Raw genomic sequence first — 7253 nt, forward strand, 5'->3', positions numbered from 1 at the left:
ATATTGTGATTAGAATATTACTTTACTGTATTTATGTCTACTGGTGAGATACCAGCTAATATTAGCTACAGTGCTTGGTGTAATACTGGGTTTCAGCCCTGCTATGAAGGCAAACTGAGATTCCGTAAATCTAAAAAATGTATTATTCTCCAACATTGGCTTAGATTATCTGACACAAGAGCCTACATTAGAAATGTGACAGTGTAACAGATATTATAAAACTTAAAATGGAGATATTTTTAAAGAGAGACGGATTCACTGCAGCACGGATGAATCTCGCATCAGATTTTGGACTCAATCTCAGCTGCTGAATCACTCTGAAGCTAGAACTCGTCGGCTGGAAAACAGCCGACAGAAAATATATATTAGGCTTTACATGTTTATGTTTATACATATAAACATGTATCTAATATGTATTATTCGGTATTAATCATTATTAATCTGTGTCATTATTAATTATTTATTTGTGTTTGTATATTTATATAAATATGTATTGATATTACTAAATCATTTATTAAATAAATTGGAACAAGCTAATATAATTGCACTGCAGGTGGTGCAAGGTGCTCAGTAGAGGGCACAATAGCGTCAGCCATCCATCCATTTTCTTAGTGGGGTCGCTGGTGCCTATCTCCAGCTAACGTTCCAGGATACACCCTGGACAGGTCACCAGTCTGTCGCAGGGCAACACAGAGACACACAGGACAAACAACCATGCACACACACACTCACAGCTAGGGAGAATTTGGACCACAGGTGTCAAACTCCAGTCCTCAAGGGCCGATGTCCTGCAGTGTTTAGATATGCCACAGGTATAAAACACTGGAATGAAGCAACTTAATTACCTCCTCTTTGTGTAGATATGTTCTCCTGAGTCTTGCTAATGACCTAATTATTCTATTCAGGTATGGTGCAGCAGAGGCACATCTAAAAGTTGCAGGACATCTGCCCTTGAGGACTGGAGTTTGACACCCCTGATTTAGACAGACCAATTAACCTGACAGTCATGTTTTTGGACTGTGGGAGGAAACTGGAGTACCCAGAGAAAACCCATGCATGCACAGGGAGAACATGCAAACTCCATGCAGAAAGACCGTGGCCGGGAATCAAACCCAGAACCTTCTTGCTGCAAGGCAACAGCTCTACCAACTGCGCCACTGTGCAGCCCTATCTACTTTTTCATTACCTACGATTCCTTTATGTGCTGGAACCCATGTGAATTGAATACTTATATTTTGTTGCTTTATACCATATATCATCTAAAAGATCTTGACAGCTTTCAGATTTTCCACTAATAATACTACTTAGGAAAGACATTGAATCTGAACAGATAACTACCTTTATGGGCTTTACAACCACCACCCATTGCAATGCCAAAATAATTGCCAACATTTCTGCTGAAAAAATTGATAAATTATCTGTTCTTCTTTTTATAAAAACTTTTTGTTTAGGAATATTTTACCATTTTCCTCTTTAGATGCATCTATATTTGTGTCATACTTTCATACATTATTTCTAAATACTGCTGAATAATTTGATACAAACCTCCACAAGACTGTTGTATTTTTTTGGTTTCTAAATTTACTATTGGTATTTCAAATATCCATGGAGCAATTTTAGATTTACTTACAGTTTTACAGCATACTATATTATTTATCCCCAAATGATTTGCATAAATATTTCCATCCCATCCAAAACTCCTTATGTTATGACCATACTCCCAACATTCTCTAAATACCTGTTTACTAGGGTGACTTTCCTCACACCCTTGTAAATTTAACCAACAATTTGCTGACATTTTCATCCGCCTTAAGTCCAGTGGCATTTCTCCAGTAATCACCTGAAGAGCAGGAATAGGAGACGTTCTAAAAGCCCCACAACATATTCTGAGCGTTTTAGCTTGTATTCTATCTAAATCCACTAACAATGAATTTGCAGCTGACTTGTAAACAATACATCCATAGTCCAACACAGGGCGAATTAAAACATCATACATTCTCTTTAAAGATGTACTTGACACCCCCCAATCATTCCCTGACAAACATCTCAATATATTAATACCTTTTTTACATTTATCAATAATCTTCTGTATATGCATCTTAAATGAAAGTTTTTCATCAAACCTTACCTTATAATATTTATTTGTTTTAAATTTCGCCCATATAACCTAAGATCTACTGTAGGATTAACCCTTTCCTTTGAAAAACATATTACTTGTGTCTTCTCAACAGACAAATGAAACCCCCATTCATGTGACCATAATTCAACCTTATTAATTGCTGATTGCATTTTATTTTTTTTTAAATACTAATATTGCCTCCTCTCTCCCATAATGCCCCATCATCTGCATATAATGCTTTACTAATTCTAAAATCTAAATTATCAAAAATATCATTAATCATTATATTAAAAAGCAATGGACTACATACACTACCTTGTGGAATTCCATTTTGTATAGCATAAACATTTGAACAATTTACCCCAACTTCTATCGTTCTATTCTTTAAAAAACCCTTAATCCAATTAAGCATTTTCCCTTTTATTCCCATTTTATCCATCTTAATTAAAATGCTTCCATGGTTTGGAAGGAGGCCTTACAAAGCATGGAAGGTTTGGAGGCCTTCCTTCAAGGAGGCCTTGAAGGAAGGCCTCCTTCCAAAGCATGGAAGGAGGCCTTCCATGCTTTGGAAGCATGATTGAAATGATTGAAAAATCATTTTTTGATTTTTCAATATCAAAAAATGTGACTGTCTTCTTCTGTTGTTCTATTCTTTACATTTATGCATTTACATAAACTCATGCTCGCCACCCAGTGGACATAAACATAATTCATTCAATCATCACAATGACCTGAGTTCGATGGTGTGAAGTTCTCATAGCACCGCAGTCCTGCGGGCCTCAAACTCTCCTGCCAACATCTTTCAAGTGATTCGCTCTTCCACCATCAGTCCCCAAGTGTCAAGCTCCGCTGACACCGCAGTCCTGCTCTCCTCAAGCTTTTCTGCCACCGACAATCAAGCCTGAAGCTTGGAGACCTCATGACACTTTTTATTTAGAAGTACCACGGTTGAACCCAGTACCTCAGAGTGTCTGTTTTATACATTTTGACAAGTGTATTGGTGAGGCTTCCGACCACTCGTCTTAATACAGATGGCTGCTCCTGTGGCTGGTCTGTAACCGACTGGCTGTCTTCCTGGGTTTCTTCAGAAGCCTGCTGGTTCTGCTGCTGCTCTCTGTCCCTCAGCCTATTGTTCAGCTGCTCCATTTCAAGCTGCAGTTCGGTCCTTTCACGCTCCAAGGCGGTATTTTGCTGCTCCAAAGTGGTGTTTTTCTGCTGCAAGGCGAGGCTTCTCTGCTGGAGGACGATGCGATTCACCTTCAGCGCGTCATTTTCCTCCTCCAGGATGTTGTTTTCCTGTCTGAGGATTTCGTGTTTCTCCAGCAGCTCGTTGGTTTTCTCCAGCTGATCGTTGTAATCCTCCTCCAGTTCAGTGTAATTCTGCTCCAGTTCGGTCTTTTCCTTCTCCAGGGCAGCGTTGATCTGCTCCAGGACGGTGTTTGTCTGCTCCAGGGTGGCATTTCTCTGCTCCAGGATGGCGTTTCTCTGCTTCAGGGCAACGTATCTCTTCTGCAGGACGGCGTTTCTCTGCACCAGGGTAGCGTTTCTCTGCCACAGGTTGACATTGCTTTGTCCCACGGTGGTGTTTCTCTGCTCGAGGGCCGTGTATTTCTGCTCTACTTCGGTGAGTCTCTGCTCCAGAGCGTTGTTTGTCTGCACCAGGTTGGAGTTTACCTCCCCCAGAGTGTTGCCTATCTGCTCCTGGGCGATGTTTGTCTGCTCCAGGGCGGTGTTTCTCTGCTCCAGGGCGATCTTTTCCTTCTCCAGGGCCTTGTATTTCTGTTCCACTGCGGTGATTCTCTGCTCCAGGTCGTTGTTTTTATGACCCAGCATGTTGTTTTTATGCGCCAGATTGATCTTTTTCCACACCAGGGTCTTGTTTCTCTCTTCCAGAGTGTTGTTTTTGTGCTCCAGGGTGTTGTTAATCTGCTTCAGGGTGGTGTTTATCTCCTCCAGAGTGTCGTCTATTTGCTCCTGGGCGGTGTTTGTTTGCTCCAGGGCGGTGTTTCTCTGCTCCAGAGCGGTGTTTCTCTGCTCCAGAGCAGTGTTTTCCTTCTCCAGGGCTGTGTTTCTCTGCTCCAGGGTGGTGATGTCCTCATTTAAAGTTGTGTTTACTTTTAATAGTTTTTTTAATTCTTCATCTTTTTCCCGAAGCAGCTTGTCTTTTTCAAATCTAGTCTGTTCCTTTTTCATCTTCAACTCTTCATTTAATTTAATCAGAGTCTGTCTCTCAGTTGACATCCTGCTGACTTCTTTCAGGATGCCATGGAGTCTCTCTGTCTCTCTAGCCATACTGCTCTCACTCATTGTTGATCCTTTTGTTAGAAATTGGTGACAATCCTTGTTCTTGCTCTCCAACTTCTGCAATGGTTATGACTGTGTAGCTTTGTGATGTCACTCTTGCTCCATAAGAGTGACATCAATTCTCTTTGTGACATCAATTCGCGTGATGTCACTACCTCAGCAGAACAACTAGAAAACTGCTGAAGTTTGAATAAAAACAAACTTTATGACTGAATGCAGCTCTGCTTAGCTGATGGCCATAAGAGACAGTTCAACTGAAATCCACACTTGGGAGACAGCGGCTCTTGAGGACAATGGACTGGACAGCAGGGTGCAACTGCACATTAATCAGGTGGATGCAAAAACATAAATCGGCGCGCCCCCCAACCCCCCAAAAAAGGAAGGAACGTCAGCGTAGAAAACATACGCTTCCCCCCGCCCGAGGCGAGGATACGTTAAAGGTGAAACTCGCGCTAGACTTATGTAACCCACGTGACCGCCATGGCCCACCCATCTGCCCTTTAAGTCGTCCCTTTAACTTCTGGGACCCTCGTGTATTTCCGGGTTTTCCACTGTGCTGCTGCTCACTGTTGGTTGTGGCGTCGGTTGTTAATAAAACAATCAGAAATCTCCAATTCGACTCATCACTGAACAAATTCATCTCTAAAACTCGAGGATCTGCGGTGAGTTGTTAAGTACCATCTGAACTTGATGTTGTACCTGCAATACTAGCGCCGCTAATATATCCGCTGCAATTCTCACCAGGCTGGGCTTTGTTGACGCCTGATATACCATTCTGATGAGAACAAGTTAACATTGCATCCACCTCCTCAGACAATCTGTTACTCGACGGTGAGTAAATATTCATTCACATATATGATGGGGCGTTATTTCCGCAGTGCGCCGCCAGTTAGCATTAGCTACCAACTCGACAATCAGTTGCCACATCAGTTCAGTCCACTTACTAATTACTTACTTAATAAAAAGTCACACTGTTAAAGCCGAATCAAAGGCCACACCTTTAATATTTAAAGGCTTCCCTTTCAACTTTAGATTTGATTATTTTTCATGATTTCTTTGGTTATTGTTGTAGTCCATGCTGGTGCATCAATGAAGTCTGGTACCTAATATGATTTTGTTTGTAGCTACTTTGATCAATCACATTCTTAAAGTTGATTGATTTTGATTTATTATTAGCTGTTTGTAGCGACTGCTAATTACTTTGAGAAATTTTGAACTTGAATTATGAAGTGCACTTTTCTTTTTAAAAGGACTTTTTTTTCTTATAAAATATGAAGTGGTTGTCAATACATAGCAGTATGTATTTGTTTTTTTTTTCCCATTTAGCTTATATAAATATAACATTTATATATGAACTTAATGTATGTTTTCTGGCCTTTTAGGTCAGGTTTTTTTTTCTCCCCCTTCATCGACTTGCTTGATGACGGAGGATGGCGGGCTACCCACACACCACCTGGTGGTAGGAAAAAGAAAGACACTCTCCACACAGGAAAACCAAACGACACTTTTCACACAGGAAAACCAAACAATACTTTCCATACAGGAAACAAAATAAACTTTAAGGGAGTATCCAAAGGAAAAGAATAATTCTCCCGTTGCTCTTGGACTTCTTTTGAACTACATTTGGTTTTGAAGTATTATTGATTATTATTTCTTTGTTGGGTTGTTTTTTTCCCCCCTCCTTGGTTCTTTTGAACAATTTATTTTTGTTTAGTTTTTGCTGTTATTATTATTATTATTGTCATTATCATTATTTCCACTGCAATAAATAGCAATATAAACAAAGCTTTTTGCATCAGTTGCATCAATTATCCACCCAATCATGACTCCATGCCGTACCTACTTCTGATTTTACAAAGTGGTTAACACTAAACCTTGCAGTCAGACCTGCGCATTTAATAAAAGCGTTATACTTACCTCATTATGTGCGTGAGGTGAAGGAGCGTAAGGCGCACTGAAGTGAATGGGAAAACATAATCGGCACCCTCCAGACGGGGTTTTGGCGCCCCCTATGGTGCTGCGCCCCTATGCATTGCATGCGCTGCATACCCACTTTTTGCGCCACTGGGTGCGAGGACCAACTGTCAAAAGGAAACGTTCCCGAAAACAGAAGAAGGGGAAACGGGTGGGCGTGTTGACCCAGCTGATGCCTAGGAAGCCACCAATTCCGACTCTCTTTCTGGCCAATGTCCGCTCACTGGGTAAGAAAGTGGATTTGTTAGATCTGAGGTTAAGAGTTTCTGCAGAGATGAAGAACTGTGCTGTTTTTCCCTAACGGACACCTGGCTTAACAGCAACATGCCAGACTTTAGCCTTCCAGATCAACGGTCTTCAGTTATTCCAAGCAGACCGTGACCAACGGTCAGGAAAAACACGGGGAGGAGGACAATGTATGTAAGTGAATGAAGGTTAGTGTACGAACTGTGGCCTGGTTAAAAGCTGTCGGCCAGTGTTGTGGTACTTGAAGTTGGTCTTGGTCTCGATACTGGTCTTAAGACCATTTTTTGATGGTCTCGGTCTCGACCACATTTGGTCTCGGTCTTGGGCTCTGAGGACTCAGCATTTTATTTCAAGACCAGTCGAGACCGCAACTGTGAAAATATCACTAAACGTACAGCATGAGCATACTGTCCACTTTATTTGTTAACATCTTTGTTTTCAGTGGATGCAAAACGCACTGATTAAAATCCAAGCAACTGTGTTTCTGTTACTCCCCCCTCCTCCTCCCCTCCCCACCTTTCACTCGCGCGCGCGGGACCTTCCCTTACAGCTAGTTTGTCCCCCTCAGGTGGACAGCTCAGTAGCAGTCGATCTGGAGAGTCTATTTCAC

General features: G+C 41.4%; 1 long non-coding RNA gene across 1 annotated transcript; it reads left to right on the top strand.

The window, feature by feature from the left end:
• The first annotated feature begins 4979 nt into the window (after positions 1-4979).
• LOC106905269 (uncharacterized) lies at positions 4980-6327 on the top strand. The gene is made up of 3 exons (XR_015764554.1): positions 4980-5085; positions 5168-5254; positions 5806-6327. It is a non-coding gene; the product is annotated as an uncharacterized LOC106905269 (long non-coding RNA).
• Positions 6328-7253: the final 926 nt, after the last annotated feature.

Source organism: Poecilia mexicana, unplaced genomic scaffold (genome assembly GCF_051168715.1).
Source record: "Poecilia mexicana isolate PSO_F unplaced genomic scaffold, ASM5116871v1 scaffold_11, whole genome shotgun sequence".
Lineage (NCBI taxonomy): Eukaryota > Metazoa > Chordata > Actinopteri > Cyprinodontiformes > Poeciliidae > Poecilia > Poecilia mexicana.